Source organism: Delphinus delphis, chromosome 21, assembly GCF_949987515.2.
Source record: "Delphinus delphis chromosome 21, mDelDel1.2, whole genome shotgun sequence".
In the NCBI taxonomy this organism is placed as follows: Eukaryota; Metazoa; Chordata; class Mammalia; order Artiodactyla; family Delphinidae; genus Delphinus; species Delphinus delphis.
In genome coordinates this window covers 16,372,119-16,393,814 of record NC_082703.1, presented here as the reverse complement: position 1 = coordinate 16,393,814, position 21,696 = coordinate 16,372,119, and positions in this window count along the sequence as shown.

Genomic DNA, 21,696 nt, shown 5'->3' with positions numbered 1-21,696 from the left:
AGATACTTGCTTATCAGATGATGTTATCGTTTTTTTGTATCAGATTTTGTACGAAAGCTGTTTGGGGTGTGTCAGTGCCCAGTGAAGGAAAGTGCGGATAAGCTTTACATGAAATGTGACTATTGTACATATAAGTATAAATAATATAATAGTAGAGTATATATAATTATATACAATTATAAAAGCAATACATTTTCCTTATAAACTATCCAGAGAATACACACTTTTGTAAAGAAAGAAGTGAAAATCACTTATAAATCCATGAGTCTGGATAACCACCACATACATTTTGGTGTAGAACCTTTCAGACTTTTTCTCAATGAAAATTTTCCACAGGTAGCTGTTCTGTAGCTTGCTTTTTGCATTTGCCAACATATTGCAGATTTTTCCTGTATAACTAAATATAGACATATACAATTAATTTTAATGGCTACAGTGTATTTCTTTGTATGGTGTCCCATAACATTTCCAGATCCCTATTGATGTACATTTTTTTTCTGGTTTCTGATTATTCTCTATTATCAGTAGAATATCCTTGTACTATATCTTTGAACACTCATCTGATTATTAGTGCGTATTTTTAGAAATGGAATTGCTGGGTCAGTGAATATGCATTTGAAGCAGATTGCCAAATTACCCTCCAGGAAGATTTTTTTGCAGTTGATGTTTCTACCAGCAGCCTTTGAGGGTTCCTGTTTCCTTCAACTTCCTTGAGTTGGCTATTATCAATGTTTGTAATCTTAGCGATGATATAAGTGAAAAGTGATATTTCATTGTTGTTTTAATTTGCATTTAAAATCTTATCTTTAAAACAGAAGGGCTTGGCCAGAGCATATCAAGTTTAGTTTGCAGAGACTCTGGGGCCTGGGAAAGTGTGAAAAAGTGGGATATAGGAGAACTTTTTGTGCCTTTTATCCAAATAATTTGCAGCCAGTGCATTGATATTAGGTGCTCAAAATTGTTTGATTGTCCTCGGCACATTTGTGAGAAGTCAAGGTAGCCTTTCTGTCTTGTTGGGCACCTTTTATATCTTGAAACTATGCTTTGCTCTTAAACTGTGCTAAATTGGTGGCCAGTTACTTGGTAAATTTGGGTTTCTGTCTCTGGGATCCACTTTTCCTTCCAGACCTTACCTCTTACAGGAGGAAGGATTATCTTTCAAACATCATCATGATTAATTAGTTGTTTAGTTAACAATGAAATGAAAGAAGTAATTGCTCCTTCCAATTCCAGTCTGGCTTCCAGAGCCTCTCATCTGCAGGTCAGAGAGCGGCCCACATCACCAGCACTCGCTCCTTCAAAACAGAGACTATGAACGGAGACTTCCAGAATATTCTCTGATCGTTTTCTGCTGCTTTGTGCCAGCTTTCTCAGGAAGGTAAATTCTGGGCAGTGTCCTGTGATTTTCCTCGCTTTGGTTCACACAGCAGTGGATCTGTAACATGTGGTTGGTCATCCTACTGGTTTCAGTGCTGGTGCAATTTTATTCCCAGTTTTTGCTTCCCCTTGTCCTTCTCAGTCAGTTTTTTGATGACTGTGACAGCACATGGAACAAGTGGTTATATGATTCTTTCACCATTCTCTTTCCTGGAGGTTAACGTGTCTGAATTTAATCTTGTTATGGCATCCAACGTCCAATTTCTGTATTAGCTTGTGTCTGAAATTCAGTTATAAGTCAAGGATCCAGGCTTGCTTGGAGAACAGTATCAGTATCGCCTGACAAACTCGTGTAATGGGGAAGCGTCTTCCGTCTTCACACCTACTAACCATAGTATGTATAAGGGAGACACAAGAATATAGTAAATTCAGGGTTATATTACTCGAGCAAAAATAACTGACGGTGGGCTTCCCTGGTGGCTCAGTGGTTGAGAGTCCATCTGCCGATGCAGGGGACTCGGGTTTGTGCCCTGGTCCGGGAGGATCCCACATGCCTCGGAGCGGCTGGGCCCGTGAGCCATGGCCGCTGAGCCTGCGCGTCTGGAGCCTGTGCTCCGCAACGGGAGGGGCCACAACAGTGAGAGGCACGCGTACCGCAAAAAAATAAATAAAAAAATAATAATTGATGGTTACTAGACAGAGGATAGTGAGAACGACAGGGAGCATGTCTCCTTGCAATTCCTATCACTCTGGAGAAGACTGCTTTAACCTTTGATTTGCTAATTAATTATGGAGAGGGACAGTCATGCTATAATACCCAGGAGGTCACACAGCTGTACACCTAACTCACTTTCATGTGAAGGAAGCAAATGAGCAAAACTCAAGCTGACAGCAAGGCAGCCTCTTTTTTTTTTTTTTTTTCCCAAAATGAAGCTCATTAACCATCAATGAGCTATTCAGCCTGTGTCCTGTATCAGCTTTATGCTCTCAGATCCTCAGTGTGTCCCAACAATTGTTGCCTCAGTTACTAGCTCAGTCATCAAGGACAGGGTGAATTGTTTTGTTCAATTTATTAAAAAAGGCATCCGTGTGTGTATCTTATTTTAGAAAAGTTCTCACTGCAAAGAAATTAGCTAAGTAGAAAATATATGTATTTTCACATAGTCTTTTAGGGGCTGCCTCACCTCTGCCCTTTGGAGGTGCAGAAGCCTTTGGAGTAAGTGACTTTATAATTTATCATCCAATTCGGGACCCTTCTGAGAAGGAAAGGCATCCCTATCCTTACTGATTCCAGGGCAGTAGGTATACATTTGGACTGCTGGACCGAACTGGAAGTTCTAGTTTTTCTACTTAGGAGTCTAGACTCAATGCTGTGCCACAACCCCAGAAAAGCAAGCCCAGCCCCGCCATGTAAAATGAAAAACTGCATTTTATAAAGGTTGCCCAGAGGATTCAGAGACAAGTGTTCACATTTCTTCTTACGGAGAGATATGTAATAAACACCCATCTTTAGCATGTCTGCCCTTCCACACCAAAGTGCTTCCCCAGGGACACCCAGGAACATGCGCTCTGTCCCTTCAAAGAGGCTTCCTGCACCGTGGATTGAGTTCTGGTCCCCGGCCCAGATCTCCTTCTGCACCCAGTCAGGTCTGGGAGGAACCAGCCTCCCTTGGAAGCCTCTTCTCAAGCATTCTCTCTGAGGGGCGTCCCCCACCCAGTCGCAAGTGGAATATCACAAATTAACCCAATAAAACAGATCTTTCTCTTTTTTCTTTTCCTTTTCTTTCTTTTTAACTTTTTTTAAATAGAAGATACAGATAGGTTGGGAGGCTTTACTGTCATCTTATTCAAGTTTTGGAGAGGCAGAGGAGATAAAAACATGTACTTAATCACCCGTGATTAATAGACATTTCTGTGCCACGTTCTTTAAATCTTTTACTGAGTCTTCATACCAGTCTAAATGGTTGATGCTACTGTAACGATTCAATATGCAAGAAGATGGAAGTTCAGAAATATTAAGGGGCTTGATCCTTCAAATTTGTTCACATCGTAGATCTGGGATTTCAAAGCCTCAGTAGCCTGCAAAGCCCAAACCTTCCTCGGCCTGCATCACAGAACATCTTTTTAATATGAGGATACTGACAATTCGTAAGCTCCATGAAAAGTTTCCTATCAAAATAATATTTTAATTTTTGTGGTGTTTTAGATCAGTTTCATTGCTGGTCCACTGAATTTAATAGTTGATCAGACATAGGCAGAAAAAATAATATCTAACGAGCATGTCTGAATTCCAGAATATTAAAGAATGAGTTAAAACCTTCCCAGAGCAGCCAGAAGAACTGAGGAGGTGTGGCAGTACTTGGGGTACAGTGTGCTCTGACCAAAGGCTGCCTAGTGACCCTGTGCAATCATTTGAAAATAAAAGGAAAACAAAATCTGCAAGTGCTTAGGGAACACTCAGAGAACAATTTATAGGGAAAAGTCATAAGAGTTTATTATGCTAGACAAACTTGATTTCTAGTGTTTTGTAAAATGACATAGTGGATGAAGAAAATGTAAGCAGCAGATGGAAGGTATCAGGGCTTTCACACAACACTTGCTACACCAGAAAATGTTTGGTAAATAATTAATTAAAATTAGTGTCTCTCTAAGCATTGTTGCTTGCACTGAAAATTAACTGAAGTTAAACATAACTTTTAAAAGATGAATGTCAGCCTGCTGAGATGAAGAACATTTCCAAAAGCAAATGGTAGGACCACTTTTAAGCATGCTGCGTTGAATATCCTCATTACACTCGTGACCATAGATACATAAACACAATGACCAGGTTATAAGAAAATCGTACCTTACTTTAGAGATGGAAAAAGCAAGCCCGAGGAGATGGGTTAATTCATCTAGTCTCAAATATAGAGAGAAAGTTATTAAATAAACCATTAGTTTTTCTGTGTACTCTTGTTTTAATAAGACATGGTTTTCAGAATGGAATAATTTAGCCAAAACAAATTTAAAACGGCACTGTTAACTAATTTCTGAAGATTTGGCTATTATCAATACCTTTGTAAAACTGGAGAATGAGAATATTATAAACGCAAATGTCCCTTTATAATTTTCTTAAAGCATTCCATTTCTTTTCCTAAGAGAATTACCTGACTTGAGCCATATAGAAATTATTCTGCTTTTGAGTACTAGTGAGAAGAAACATCTTTATTTCTTCAATAGACATTTTTGCATGCCTACTCTGTACTAGTGTTGTGCTAGGCTAGGGGTAGAGGGATAAACTAACATATCAGGTTCCTCTAATGTTGGAGTGTTCATTTCAGTGGAGAACTAGACTTTATATTATGGTTGTAAGCAGGCAATCTAATTAAAATTTTCCTTATTTCCAATGTCCAAGATTTCTGGTTTTCACAACAGCTATCACATAATTATTCTGACATTCTACACATATGGTATTACTAGATAGCCATGGCTGTGAAACGTGGTTCCTTAGCAACTGCAGATGTACCTTGGAAAGGCAAAGAAATTGTCATGAAATGCTCTAGGACAACAAGTCCTTATCCAAAACTGTAGGTTAACCCACAATATAATAGTTTTTAGTATGCGGTGAAAAATATTTCAAGTAGAAAGCATAATTCAAAATAGCATTTTTTTCTGGTGATTTCTTAATGTCGGAAGTCACACTGTTGCCTAAATGATAAGGTTTACCTTAAATTTTTTGCCCAGGGTTTGCGGTGTATGCGCAGTGCAGGGCTAGGCTTCCACATTCACTGGCTGCTCCTCTAGCATCACATTATTCTGAATTAAAATGATTTGAAGGGAAAATTCTTTAAGCTCTAGGTGCTCCCAATTTTACAGGCTCCACACTATAATATATCAAATATGTAAAAATGTACCACATCCCATATTAAATATGTAATTTAGCGAGCATTATGTTCAGAAAGTAGAACTTCTCAGAGTGCAATCGGAAGCAGCTTCCCCGCTGCCAATCTGAACGCACTCTGGGGTAAATTCTTTCCCCACCCCTGGATAAAATCTTAGACCCCAGAACCCATCTGCTTAGTCATAGATGGTTAAATCTACTCTAGTCATTTTGTCAAAAGAATTATCTCATGTAATTGTAACAGATGTTGCCATTCCAGTGTGATGCTCAATTCAAACTTCAGAGTCGGAGGGTTTCTTTTCCTCCAGATTTGGTGGAGGGCCGTGGTCAACTCTTGCTCTTGTGGGAGCATTTCCGAGCTCCTGAGAAACCCTCTCTGTTGACAGGTCCCTCTAACTGAGCTTTTTTCAGTGCAGTCAATGCCTAGGGCTGTCCAAAGCTCTGCATTCCACAGCTCTTTTCACTGAGGTTCTCACTTTGCCCAAAACCTTCTTGCACAGGACCTTGGACAGGACAGAAATAAGTACCCAGATCACACATTTTACTCTGTCATCATTGAAAGCACCGTTACTTCCTAAAAGTTGTCCTTTTTCTGCAACTACTGGAAACTTCAGCTAACCACTGATGCGTAGACATCTTGTTCAGGTGTGAATCAGCTACAAGTGTCCAAAACTCTGGGTCCCACGTGTAATATAGCCCGGGCCCTAAGAGTCTATATCCAAGTCAGCGTGACTCATTGCAATATGAAGTTAGTATGGGAGCCATAGGCCCTACAGAGAAGGACCTGGGCTGTGAAATCAGGCTGAACTGTGTTCAAATCCACAACCTCCAGCTCCAGTCTCTGGCATTGCAGGGTGGTGTGGAAAATACAAGTTACTCAAGTTCTTTGAGTTCCAAATTAGCTAATCGATCGTTCATTTTTCAGTGTTTGGCATAACATATATATAAGTGAATGATTTTAGATGTAAAATTATACAGCAGGGTGAAAGTTAAATAAATCAAGAAATCAGGGCAAAAGAAAAATGTGACCATAAATTTAAGATATAGTCAGAATTAATTTTAGTACACAAAGTGCATGTCATCACAGTTTCCTCATCACTTAAGTGGAGATATGAGTCTCTGACATGTAATAGTCACTCATTAGTTATATGGTGGTCATCATTATTGCAGATATGCACAACTTGTCACTGCAAAGACTGCAAAGATGTATTTGTTTTCACTTTATACTCAGTTTTCAATTCTTCTGAGGTTATCATGAGAAGATAGAAATGAATGGGTTTTGAAATGAAGATGGGCTGGGCAGAATGAGTGAGCTGTCTTGATGGATAATAGATAAAGTGCAATCCGAACTATAAAAGCTCTCAGAATATAGAAGCAAACAATAAAGGCAGAGAAGTAAATTATGCAGTTACTTATAGAAAAATGTAAATATTTGTAAAAATCATTATAGGAGAGGAAGGAGGCCTTAAGGGTAAACTATTTGGATGATTTTTGGTTTTGTGGGTATTACTATTATTATTTTCAACTAATTTTTGTTGAATTATAAATATGAGCTAAACCCTTAATGTGTGTTTTCACTTAATTCTCAAGAGTGAAAACATTTGTTATCTTCCAATAGATGGATGAGGGTATTGAGGTTCAATTTGCCCAAGTTAACACAGAATTCAAGTCCAAGACTGATTTTAAAGCACCTCTTAACCATTACATGGCTTACATTATTTATAAGCCATAAATAAACACAGTAACCAGAGCCTATCCACCCACTTCTAAGGCATAAAATAGAGGTACAAACACTTTATCATATAACCTGCTCTAGCATAGAATTAGGTAGGTAGTAATGAATTTGACAGTAGCTCTTATGATGTGACATGACATGGGGGAACTTCAGTGACCACCATGGTCATTTTTAGCCTATCTCTGATAATAAAAAAGCAGTAGTCATCACAATAATAATGATGCTTTTGTTATGGACCACTGACCTTATACAAAGTATAAATAATAACATCTTTAGGAAATTTGACCACATTTATTGATCCCTAACATATACTCTGGAAAAACAGTGTGCTTGATGTGTAAACATTCCTTTGAAAAAAGTCCCCAAGGCATACCCCTACCTTTCCCACATTTGATAAATATTATTATCCATTGATCTTTCTTTAGAGAATTCTGGAAGCATTAAGGGTATGAACTATGTTCAAGAAATTTTAATACTGAAATTACTAGAGGAATTTAGTTTTGGTGCTTATTATCTGATAATATTTAGCAGCAGGAACTGGAGAGCCACCAAGCTCTGGCCTGTTTATATTGATATTAATTTACCTTGTTTGTCAGGGAGGAAAAGAAAATTTAGAGAAATACATATAAAGAGCAAAATGCTTAACCCAGGTCATGCTTAAATTCAGCATTAACTATCAATCTGTTTAGAAATAGATGAAACCATGGAGCTGATACGAAACTATTTGATTCCTCTAATTGGCATTTTCACATTACATGATTTAGACTGTCCTTTTCTATCTTGAACTCCATCTTCTCTATGCTTTCAGTTCAGCAAGGCTTCATTTTGGTTCTTCTTTCCAAGACATGTGGTATAAAACATTTCTAATCTGGGCATCCTTCTCTAACGACCACTCCATCCCACCATCACAAATGAGTCATCTGTGTATCATTACAATGTGGTACTTGTAATGGAATGTGCTGGAGTGACACCTGATATTCAGAGGGCACATGTAGCACCTCCCCCGTCACTGTGATATTCTCTCAAATAGCTTAAAGCATTGAACCATACAATCATGTTGGTTAGAAGCAGTCAATTGAGGCAAAGAATGTTTAAATACCCACAGACCAGGTATAATGGTCCTGAGCAGGGGCGTGTACACGATCTAAACATCATTTGATATGTTTACCTAATGGAAATACAGAGTCACAATTTGTAAAAGCCACTGTAATTTGTAGAAGTCCACCACCTATACTTTAAAGACAAAAAAAAAAAAAAGGTTTCTAGACCCAAATTTAGCTCCATCTATTAGAGTTGGTAAATATTTAGAAAACAGCATATACAGATATCTGCACATTTTAATAAGATACTGAGTCTTGTTGACAAGGTGACTTTGTTTCCTTTATACGCTGGGAAAATGTGAATGGAAGAATTATAGAATGTCATTTTTTTAATTTAGCATCATTCTATAGCCTTCTTTGCAAGTGAAAAGCTAGATTAAAATGAAAAATCAGCTAAAATGATCCAGTTTAAGCAACTCTGCTTTTCTTGACTTGCTTATTTATCTGAAAATGTTCAGCAATATTTTAGGTGGAAAATATTATCAGAAATAGATATAGAGAAATAGATATAGGGATAGATATAGGGAATAGATATAGGGAAATTTCCCTATAGGGAAATACATTGATCCATTTAACATGAAAAATAAATGGTAAATTGAATGCTCAGAACCATAATTTATCTACAATTTGGAAAGGGTCAAAATTCAAGAAATAAACTTGCACATAATTTTTTCTCAGCTTGCTGGCTGTGCGGAACTAGATGTAGGACAGCATCTTGGATATTAAGATGCCTAAATGGACCCAAGTCACTCTAATTTATCTATTGAAGGGCAAAAATGCAAGCAAGCCAGTAACAAACTCTCACAATAATGGCATTTCAAAACAACACTTTTTGAAAAACTGTTGTCTTTCAAAAACAAAGAAGATATTTAGAACAAACTGTTTTACATTCAAACGTGTTTTGGAAACATTGAATACTATATTCCTTCTTTAGAGATTCAAAAAATATATTCATAGATTAAAAGCTGTAATGTATTTATTTATGTATTTATTTTCTGTGACACAGAGTTTTCCCAATTTGCCCATTATAGCATTTTTGGAATATCATCTATAACATTTTGTCAAACACAAGTGTTTCAAAAGAAATAACTTGAGAACGCTGAATTGGACTTTTTGGTGACTTTACCTGCATTACTTAAAAATCTTGCACATTTACACAAAGAGTACATGCTATATTGAGAGTTCTCCAAAGCTTGGTTTTAGTTGTTTCTTTGAGTCATATCCTATAATTGAAAGGATTTATTCATACAAAAGGAAAAGGCCCTACTTTTCAATACAGTTACAGAAACCTCCTTACTGCTTAGTTAGGGAAGACCTTCTGCTTGGGGATTGCGATTATTCATGAACGTGCCTTAGGGTATATTGCTTAAATTAGATTTTCTGGTGGTTTCGTGACCATGTAATTTAGTTTGTGTTCGAAGGCTAAAATCGACAAATGATTGGAAGTTAAAAAAAAATTTTTATATTACTACTCTTTCCACTTTTGTGTATGTTTGAAATTTTCCATAATAAAAAAGTTAAAAAAAATAGGCCCCCCCAACATTCCTACCATAAACATGTTTACGAGTTGATATTACCCATGGAAGTGACACTTTTCCAACTAATATCAGAAAGATGTTTTTTTTTCCCCTACTGTAAAGGGAAAGGGAATGTAAACACAGATAATAAAGCTTGATTTAAAAAGGATGCTTAAATATTTATGGAATAGTCTTACAAAAGCCAAATACATTAATTGGTCTCAGTCGTATGCCTTAATCAAGGATATTATAGATGTTAATCAGCGTGTACTTAATGAAGCTGACACATCTGATACTGTTAATATTAATTTTCTAGAACACTTTAATTTTCTTTGGTAATGCTAAATAACAGAAAATTGAAACAGATGCCTCATAGTAGGCTTACTCGGAATTAAGAATCTAGTAAGTTCTTTTCCTGCTCAGAGCAAATATATACTTCAACCACTAACCTCTTTGGATATGGTCTGATTTTATTAGCTTTGCTGTAAAGGCTGCTGTTTTGTTTTGCTGTTGCTGTTGCTAAACTGAAAGGACATTACTCATAATTAAGGACAAAAAGGTGAAAGGCATCATTCTGCTGTGGTTATGTTACAGATACTTTTTCCTCTACAAGTGAGATACTGCAAACGGTTCTGAATGCAGCATTCGAGAAAAGACTGAACTGGAATAGGTCCAGAAAAGAGTGCCTAAAAAGAGCTGAGGGGAAGAGCAGCAGTATAAGGAAAGTCTAAAATAAATAGGCTTTTTTCAGCCTGAAAAAACCAAGGCTGAGAAGGGATTTCATTGGTGGCTATAAAATCAGGAAGTGTATAGATAGAGAGGACATGGCTTGTTGACCAAATTCATTGACGTTTTAAAGAATCATTTGTCAACTTATTAAAAGAAGTACTTATTTACAAAATGACTAATATTCGTACTACAGTTAAAATCCCAAGAAGTAGACTTGATAAAAACATGTATACAAAAAGAATTTTGGAAAGAAAATGGGAATGTCACATCGTGAGCTGATTATTAGGAAGTTAGGAACATTGGGAATCCTCTTTTTTTTGGTCAGAGGCTTATGAAGGACTTTGCAATAGTAATGTGGCAAACAGACTCTCAAAAAAAAAAAAAAAAAAAAACAAACCAAAAAACCCTGATTGTTAGCATTTGCTGATTTCCGTGGTGTAAATAGTCACTCACCGTGATTGATTTCAAGCTACCAAGAGTTTAACAACTGGCTTCCCCAACCCATCAAATACACCACTTACATCATATTTACAACCTGTAAACAAAGTCACTGTCGGAGAGGACTGTTATATTTAGACTGAGTGACCAGGAGGGAAGAAACCTACAATACTCCCATAACTTAGCATAATTGGGTTAAAATGATCATTTAAAAATCTAATTTCATATGTCTTCTCTCCCATTTGTATGCATTCTGCCTTTGGTTTTCATTCATTCATTCATTTATTCAGTCTCTATGTCTTCACCACCTGGCATGTGATGTGGGCTCTAAGAACAGGAAGACTTGGCTGGAGAGGAGATTGGGGTGCAGGCCTCCATAGTCTGATGGTATATGTCTTCTTGGGTAATGAAGAGCAGTGTACAGGGCGGGCAGATATTACATACACAGCATCTGTAGGCAAGTAAAAGATGATGGCTCTGTGGGTATGAGAACCACAGGGCCTCTGGTGCGCCCTTTCCCAAATATAATTGCTCTTGAGTCTCTTGCTTTCTTTAACTGCACTCAAGTATGCATGGTTCTTCCTAAATAAATGGCTGTGTTGAAAGAAACTGTAGGAAAAAAATAATAGCAAGACAATGACTTGTAGTTAACTGAGTTAACAGCTTCACGTAAGCAAAATGAACAATATCCAGGGGCTTTTCCACCAAAGCACTGAAAGAATTATGATTATACATTTGTTCTAGAAAGTGGCTGGAAGGAGTTAAATTTGTTTAGCTCTATTACTAATAAAAAGACCTGCTTAGTAATTAACATCAAGGCATTCATTTCATAAAAGGGCATTAGTGTCTTGTCATAAAATAGGAAAGATTAAAAATCGAAAAGAGGAAGGGCTAGCAGCTCTTTCAGGCTGAGAGATATCTTTTACCTGCACCAAAACTCTATTCTTTTCAAGATATTTTCAGCCATTTACTATGCCAGCTTCATGGTTGGCTCTGTGGGATAAGCAGGAGGTTGGCCTTTGGTGATGTATATGACGGATAGAGCTAGTTCAAACTGGAAGCCTCACTAACTGCTTTAACTAGGAAGCAACTGTTCGTTGATTAAAAAAAAAATTGCTTTCAGTTAAAGAAAGTCTTGTGTTTATTCAGCTAGTCAATATAAATTAGAGTGCAATGCTTAGATAAATACTTACTAGTCCCTCAGAAATCAGGATTTCCTTTGGTTAAAATGTATAAAAGACCTAGAATATTTCTGACTTCACTCTATTTCGACATAAGAGTAACATGTTATGTGGTTGCACACATAAGATACATATTTGGAACTTCAAGAGGCAACATTATTTATTCTATGTCATTAAGTAATAACCTAATGCATCACGATTATTTATTATTAACACATTTTCAAATATTGGGATGTAAATCCCAAAGTGTCCTAAACTTGCATACAGATCACATTCTGAGAAAGAACTGGCAGCTTCGTGGTGAGACTGCAGGGCTTCTCGGTTTATCCACCTCCATAAACCCCAAGCCTAGTGCAATGCCTGGCAACTAGTGAGAGTTCCATGAGTGACTGTAAAACAGATAGAATGTGTTCGGAAATATTAAGTAATAACACAGTATCTTCCACTTGATGGATTTACTAATAATTTTGTCATTCGGATCTCTTCTGTAGACCTAGGTGATGAATATTCAGAAAACATAAGAAATGTAATCTTAGGTAGTATGCATAATTTTGAAATATAATCACTGCTTATCATGCTTACAATTATTTACAGTATTTCATAGCTGTGGAAAATATTTTCATCAGAGTTGTCACCACCCCATTATGTCATTTATTCTTAACGTAACAGACATTGCAAGGGATTGAAGTGCCTTAACCAGTGATATAATTAGACAGAAGGTAAATATTGCTTTTCAAAGGTGAACGTCAACCAGCTGACATGAGGAACATTTTTAAAAACTATTTAGCTTACTAGAGTTTAGCTTACTGTAGTCTTTATTTACTGTTGATACAGAACATTGCCTTTTTGTATTTGCTACAAAATTACAACACTCTTAGTAATCATGTTTATTAATCTTTCCCATTTGCAGGGTTTTGTTTTTCTTTTAGAGCATTCGTATCCCTGGCCTGAATCTGAGCAGTCTGGGCATGTGGAGCTTTGTGTCAAGTGCTGAGGCTATAGATTTGTGTCCCCAGGGGTCCTTCCAGCCAAGTGGCTTACTCTGAACTGTAGCCCTCATGGCTGATGAACCACTGCAGGGCCGCTCAGAACCACACCACAGCCAAGCTGTGCAGGCTTCCTCTCCTTGGCTCTATGGCAGCCCTTAAAGCAAAGAACAAAGCATCCAGGTAGACCCAACACATTCCTGTGGGAAATGCCACAGCCAACTGGTAAAGAAAGGCCTCAAATGTCAGCTCAGATAACACCCAAACTGACCGAAATATGATGTCTCATAACAATTAGGAGAGGAAAAAACAACTCATGCTTTCTGGCCTACTTAGTCATACAGGATGCTTCACTAGTATCATTTTAAAAATACTGAGATTACAAAATATATACGTATGTATATGTATATATGCAATTGTGGGAATGCGTTTGTCTGACTTTATAACACAAGCCCCCGTGTAGCTGTCTGGGGACACAGAGGAAGCACAGCAGAGGGTTACTCACTACCCACCGCCCCTGGGTCCTTTCCCATGCCACCTGAGGCATAGCAGCTTCCTGCAAAGGGAGTGACACTTAGTCCAGGTGTTTTTGCAAGGAGATTGAAGGCAGAACGGTGATTTTTAAAAACACATCTCTGAATTTACCTAAACTGAATATTGTGAGCTTAATGCTTTTACAACTTCATATTAAATGATGCTGTCTCTACATATGGCTTGTGATCAAACACCTTTCTCAAGTAACAAGAAACACTTAAAAAATAGATTATTATTTCTTTCCTTACTTGTGAGTTTCTGACAAATTCATTAAAATCTTTAAGACTTCCGTTCTGGATGTATGAGAGGCGAGGACATTTTGTGGCAATGAATTTGAGGTGTCTTGGAAGAATATTAGGTAAAAAAAGTTGGAGATTGCCTTTAGGATTTTGACTACTAAAAGATATTATGGACTGAATGAATTTTAAAATAAGAAGGCCAGTGTAATGACTTGAGTTGCAAAGACTCCATAAGCTTTGAGAGATGGGCAGGGTCTAGGGAGTCGTGTTTGGGTGTGGTTGTGAGAGTGTATGCCTCAATAGGTGCAGTTAGTGGGAGGGAGAGACAAAAACTACCCTAGGCAAGAGGAAGAAGTCCAATCATTTGAGTTATGTAGGCAGAAACCTTAGTGGCCCATGTTGAGTAAAAAAATTCAGAGTTAACAAAGGAGAGACTGTATTCTAAAGCATTATTGCCAGAGAGGGGAAAGGAAATACAGCCGTAGGAAGATTTCTCCAACCATAGATCCATGAGGGGTTTTCTTTTGTAAAGAGAAGTGAGTAAGGCTCAAAAGAACAAGGTTTAGGGAAGTGAGTGAGGGTTGCTGGTGGGTGATGGGTTGGTAGATCAGTGAATGGTTTACTCTGAGGTCAAGCCTGCTCTCTAGAGGGCCTGTGAAGGATGAGTGTTGCATGCTGGCTCAGACTGAGGGTGGCCCAAAATTTAGGGGCTTGGGGAAGCAGAGATTCCTAGTGAAGGTTGGTTAATATTGTAAGTTTTGTCCTGATTGATCAGTTCATGAGCAAAGAATGGACATTTGAAGGCTGTCTGTGTGCCCTTGTCACAGTACACAAGGGCATCCATGAGTCTTAATCTAAGTCATGTGGGGAAGGGTGTTTTTTTACAGGGGCACATTTTTTGGATCATAAAAGTTTGGAGAATTTAACCTTTACTTTTTCCTAGGATGATAGGGCTCAGGTAAAATTCAGCATTTTCACCAGCCATGGCGGGGCGGGTGTGCAGAAGATCAGTTGGGTCAGAACTCCAAGAAGGACCAATGAGAGTGTCTGGAGAAACAGCGTGTGGTGATGGGGAGGAATCTCGGCACAGATGGCAGGCTGGGACCCAGGCAATCAGGCCTGAAAAACATCCCTGGCAGGAATATGTATCCCAGCAGCAGGGTCTCAGGCATAGGGCTGAAGATCAGAGGCAAAATTTCATTCCTCAGAGCTCAGGTGTTGAGAGTAAGATGGGGTCCCAAGTCTCAAAATATGTAAAGTGGCTCCTGGCTTCTGGAACAGGAAAGCATTTCCGTGTAGAGTAACCAAGACCTCAGTAGCACTGAAATAAATCAGAGGTATGTTGGAGTTTATTGAAAACAAAGCTTCTTCCAACAATGAGGGAAACTGATTCCCAACTCTGAAGCTTAGTTCAGCTTTTATGGGATGGGTGGGAAAGATAGCAGGCAGAACCTAGCACATAATATCTTTAAAAAGGAATTTCTTCTTCAAGAAAGCCAATTTATTTTCAGCCTGAATAATGACCCACTGCATCATGAACCTCTGTCATTTCCATACTAGATACTTAGGAATTTCTTTTTGTTTTATAGGTCAGCATCCTGAGTCTCATGTGGAAAAAGCGTAGTTAAATTTAGGAAGGAAATAGAATATAAATAGCTATATTAAAGGATTGTAAGGTTTGAAAAATTACACGTCAAAACTGAAAATGTATAAGTTAGTTTTTGGGGTTTCTCTATTTTTAAATTCCTGTTTCTCCTCTGTTGATAACATTAATGTTGAATACTGAGTTATTTTTCTTCCAAATGTTGAGTATAGTTTTTATATGCAATATGTGAGACTTTTATAAACGTTATGCATGTGGTTTACCAGTTGCTTTCCTTAGGTTATCTTAAGTTTATTTAAATATCCCAGAAGTGCTGATAATACATAAACATGAATGTATGATAGAAAAGTCTGTTTTATTTTTTTACTTCATAAGAATATTTGTGAAAGTTTTATGTATGGGAAGAAAACATATCATTTTCCTGACCCTGTGTAACACAGTTCCCAAGGATAAATTCAAATACAGCAATGGCTACAGAACTTCTCTCTCTGTATCTGGTCTAGTTAAGCCCTGGCTTATTTATTCAAATTTCAAATGTTTATTCAACATACAGAGTGGCTTAAGAAGATTTCTCTGATGAATGCTATCTAGTAGCCTGTAGTTGTAACTTTGCTATAACACCTATCCTGATGTGACTTATATTCTGGTTATATAAATAGCAAATTTAAAACTTCTTACACCTTACACTGATGTAGGAATACATATATATCTCCCTTCCACATCAGTGTAAGGCTCAAGAAGTATTAGAGGATGATAGATGTACTTTTTTTTTTTTTTTGCGGTACGCGGGCCTCTCACTGTGGTGGCCTCTCCCGTTGCGGAGCACAGGCTCCGGACGCGCAGGCTCAGCGGCCATGGCTCACGGGCCCAGCTGCTTTGTACATATTTGACAGCGCTACAGTTCTCAGAACAGCGTCTCATTCACAATCAGCATTCATTATATGTGGTGATATAAGTAAAAAATTACATCTTAAAATGAAGTGTTATCCTTTTAATCCTATGCATTCCTATCAATCGTTAAAACAATTAATGTGTATAATTATGAATTATGCATAGAATTAGAATGTGTCTAGAGATGTGTATGAGATGTCAAAGATAAGCTGCCGGGCTCTGTCCCTTAGTTCCTGATCACAGCCCACCCTCTGGTCTCTGCTCCCTGTCCTGGGCCCCACTTCCTCCCCATAAGATACGTGCACAGAGTGCCCTTGGAATTGGAGTCCTTTAGAGATCTGACCTCCGTCTGCTCCTCTAACATCAGTTCCTGATTTCCTCCACTTAGGCCCTATGCTTTAATCATCCTTAACCATGGGCAGGTTGCTGAATGAGCCATGGTTTTCAAGCCTCTTCGGCCTTGGTCCATAGTGTTCCATTTTCCTGGTGAGCTTCCACACAACAATGGGCATTTTCTCTGACTTCCCAGGTGGACTTTGCCGTTGGCATCTCTGCATCCTCACTATACCTCGTCCTTACCTCTGCTTTAACATTGACTCCTCTGTACTGCATTTACCTGTTCTTATTCCTGGCTAGCTCACTTCACCAAGAGCTCTTTGAGGATGGGGGTCCAATCTTATTCTGTTTACATTCCAGTCCTTTGCCTTGCACAGTGCCGTGCTGAAAGATTGTCAACGAGTTCCTATTAAATTAATTAATGAAAGTTTGTTTTTCAATATTTTTTTCTTCTATGGAATAACAGGGGTAGATTTAAGTAAATCGATGCCCTTGGAAATTATTCCTCAATATTATCAGATCTATGCAGATAAAAAATCCTATAAATGTGATACTTTTAGCTGTTATGTATGTAAAATTTTAAGATATCTTGATACAACTAGCACTATGTTAATTCATCTACTTTAGTCAATCATCATACTTTTAATTTTTATTATTATTTTTTAACATCTTTATTGGAGTATAATTGCTTCACAATGGTGTGTTAGTTTCTGCTTTATAACAAAGTGAATCAGTTATACATACACATATGTTCCCATATCTCTTCCCTCTTGCGTCTCCCTCCCTCCCAACCTCGCTATCCCACCCCTCTAGGTGGTCACAAAGCACAGAGCTGATCTCCCTGTGCTATGCGGCTGCTTCCCACTAGCTATCTATTTTACGTTTGGTAGTGTATATATGTCCATGCCACTCTCTCACTTTGTCACAGCTTACCCTTCCCCCTCCCCATATCCTCAAGTCCATTCTCTAGTACGTCTGTGTCTTTATTCCCGTCTTGCCCCAAAGTTCTTCATGACCATTTTATTTTCTTAGATTCCATATATATGTGTTAGCATATGGTATTTGTTTTCCTCTTTCTGACTTCAATCTGTATGACAGATTCTAGGTCCATCTACCTCACTACAAAAAACTAAATTTCGTTTCTTTTTATGGCTGAGTAATATTCCATTGTATATATGTGCCACATCTTTATCCGTTCATCTGCTGATGGACACTTAGGTTGCTTCCATTTCCGGGCTATTGTAAATAGGGCTGCAATGAACATTTTGGTACATGACTCTTTTTTTTTTTTTTTTTTTTTGCGGTACGCGGGCCTCTCACTGTTGTGGCCTCTCCCCTTGCGGAGCACAGGCTCCGGACGTGCAGGCTCAGCGGCCATGGCTCACGGGCCTAGCCACTCCGTGGCATGTGGGAGCTTCCCAGACTGGGACACGAACCCATGTCCCCTGCATTGGCAGGTGGGCTCTCAACCACTGTGCCACCAGGGAAGCCCCATGGCTATTTTTGAATTATGGTTTTCTCAGGATATATGCCCAGTAGTGGGATTGCTGGGTCATATGGTAGTTCTATTTTTAGCTTTTTAAGGAACCTACATACTGTTCTCCATAGTGGCTTTATCAATTTACATTTCCACCAACAGTGCAGGAGGGTTCATTTTTCTCCACACCCTCTCCAGCATTTACTGTTTGTAGATTTTTTGATGATGGCCATTCTGACAAGGGTGAGATGATATTTCATTGTAGTTTTGATTTGCATTTCTCTAATGATTAATGATGTTGAGCATTCTTTCATGTGTTTGTTGGCAATCAGTATATCTTCATTGGAGAAATGTCTATTTAGGTCTTCTGCCCATTTTTGGATTGGGTTGTTTGTTTTTTTGATATTGAGCTGCATGAGCTGCTTGTACATTTTGGAGATTAATCCTTTGTGAGTTGCTTCATTTGCAAATATTTTCTCCCATTCTGAGGGTTGTCTTTTGGTCTTCTTTATGGTTTCCTTTGCTGTGCAAAAGCTTTTAAGTTTCATTAGGTCCCATTTGTTTATTTTTGTTTTTATTTCCATTTCTCTAGCAGGTGGGTCAAAAAGGATCTTGCTATGATTTATGTCGTAGTGTGTTCTGCCTATGTTTTCCTCTAAGAGTTTGATAGTGTCTGGTCTTACGTTTAGGTCTTTAATCCATTTTGAGTTTATTTTTGTGTATGGTGTTAGGCAGTATTCTAATTTCATTCTTTTACATGTAGCTGTCCAATTTTCCCAGCACCACTTATTGAAGAGGCTGTCTTTTCTCCACTGTATATTCTTGCTTCCTTTATCAAAGATAAGGTGACCATATGTGTGTGGGTTTATCTCTGGGATTTCTATCCTGTTCCATTGGTCTAGATTTCTGTTTTTGTCCAGTACCATACTGTCTTGATTACTGTAGCTTTGTAGTATAGTCTGAAGTCAGGGAGCCTGATTCCTCCAGCTCCGTTTTTCTTTCTCAAGATTGCTTTGGCTATTCAGGGTCTTTTGTGTTTCCATACAAATTGTGAAGTTTTTGGTTCTAGTTCTGTGAAAAATGCCAGTGGTAGTTTGATAGGGATTGCATTGAATCTGTAGATCGCTTTTGGTAGTAGAGTCATTTTCACAATGTTGATTCTTCCAATCCAAGAACATGGTATATCTCTCCATCTGTTTGTATCATCATCAATATCTTTAAGCAGTGTCTTATAATTTTCTGCATATAGGTCTTTTGTCTCCTTAGGTCAGTTTATTCCTAGATATTTTATTCTTTTTGTCGCAATGGTAAATGGGAGTGTTTCCTTAATTTCACTTTCAGATTTTTCATCTTTAATGTATAGGAATACTAGAGATTTCTGTGCATTAATTTTGTATCCTGCTACTTTAGCAAATTCATTGATTAGCTCTAGTAGTTTTCTCGTAGCATCTTTAGGATTCTCTATATATAGTATCATGTCATCTGCAAACAGTGACAGCTTTACTTCTTCTTTTCCGATTCGGTTTCCTTTTATTTCTTTTTCTTCTCTGATTGCTGTGGCTAAAACTTCCAAAACTCTGTTGCATAATAGTGGTGAGAGTGGGCAACCTTGTCTTGTTCCTGATCTTAGTGGAAATGCTTTCAGTTTTTCACCATTGAGGACGATGTTGGCTGTGGGTTTGTCATATATGGCCTTTATTATGTTGAGGAAAGTTCCCTGTATGCCTGCTTTCTGGAGGGTTTTTATCATAAATCGGTGTTGACTTTTGTCAAAAGCTTTCTCTGCATCTATTTAGATTATCATATGGTTTTTCTCCTTCAATTTGTTAATATGGTGAATCACATTGATTTGCCTACATTGAAGAATCCTTGCATTCCTGGGATAAACCCCAGTTGGTCATGGTGTATGATCCTTTAATGTGCTGTTGGATTCTGTTTGCTAGTACTTTGTTAAGGAATTTTGCATCTATATTCATCAGTGATATTGGCCTGTAGTGTTCTTTCTTTGTAACATTTTTGTCTGGTTTGGTATCAGGGTGATGGTGGCCTCATAGAATGAATTTGGGAGTGTTCCTCCCTCTGCTATATTTTGGAAGAGTTTGAGAAGGATAGGTGTTAGCTCTTCTCTAAATGTTTGATAGAATTTACCTGTGTATCCATCTGGTCCAGGGCTTTTGTTTGTTGGAAGATTTTTAATAACAGTTTCAATTTAAGTGTTTGTGATTGGACTGTTCATATTTTCTATTTCTTCCTGGTTCAGTCTCAGAAGATTATGTATTTCTAAGAATTTGTCCATTTTTTCCAGGTTGTCCATTTTATTGGCATAGAGTTGCTTGTAGTAATCTCTCATGATCCTTTGTATTTCTGCAGTGTCAGTTGTTACTTCTCCTTTTTCATTTCTAATTGTATTGATTTGAGTCTTCTCCCTTTTTTTCTTGATGAGTGTGGCTAATGGTTTATCAATTTTGTTTATCTTCTCAAAGAACCAGCTTTTAGTTTTATTGATCTTTGCTATCGTTTCCTTCATTTCATTTATTTCTGATCTGATTTTTATGATTTCCTTCCTTCTGCTAACTTTGGGTAATTTTGTTCTTCTTTCTCTAATTGCTTTAGATGTAAGGATACGTTGTTTGTTTGAGATGTTCCTTATTTCTTGAGGTAGGATTGTATTACTATAAACTTCCCGCTTAGAACTGTTTTTGCTCTATCCCATAGGTTTTGGGTCATCGTGTTTTCATTGTCATTTGTTTCTAGGTATTTTTTGATTTCCCCTTTGAGTTCTTCAGTGATCTCTTGGTGATTAAGTAGTGTATTGTTTAGCCTCCATGTGTTTGTATTTTTTACAGATTTCTTCCTATAATTGATATGTAGTCTCATAGTGTTGTGGTTGGAAAAGATACTTGAAACGATTTCAGTTTTCTTAAATGTACCAAGGCTTGATTTGTGACCCAAGATATGATCTATCCTGGAGAATGTTCCGTGAACACTTGAGAAAAATGTGTATTGTGTTGTTTTTGTATGGAATGTCCTATAAATATCAAGTAAGTCCATCTTGTTTAATGTATCATTTAAAGCTTGTGTTTCTTTCTTTATTTTCATTTTGGACGATCTGTCCATTGGTGAAAGTGGGGTGTTAAATTCCCCTAATATGATTGTGTTACTGTCGATTTCCTCTTTTATGGCTGTTAGCATTTGCCTTATGTATTGAGGTGCTCCTATGTTGGGTGCATAAATATTTACAATTGTTATATCTTCTTCTTGGATCGATCCCTTGATCATTATGTAGTGTCCTTCTTTGTCTCTTCTAATAGTCTTTATTTTAGTGTCTATTTTATTTGATATGAGAATTGCTACTGCAGCTTTCTTTTGATTTCCATTTGCATGGAATATCTTTTTCCATTCCCTCACTTTCAGTCTGTATGTATGTGTCCCTAGGTCTGAAGTGGGTCTCTTGTAGACAGCATATATACTGGTCTTGTTTTTGTATCCATTCAGCCAGTCTATGTCTTTTGGTTGGAGCATTTAATCCATTTACATTTAAGGTAGTTATCTATATGTATGTTCCTATTACCATTTTCTTAATTGTTTTGGGGTGTTATTGTAGGTCTTTTCCTTCTCTTGTGTTTCCTGCCTAGAGAAGTTCCTTTACCATTTGTAGTAAAGCTGGTTTGGT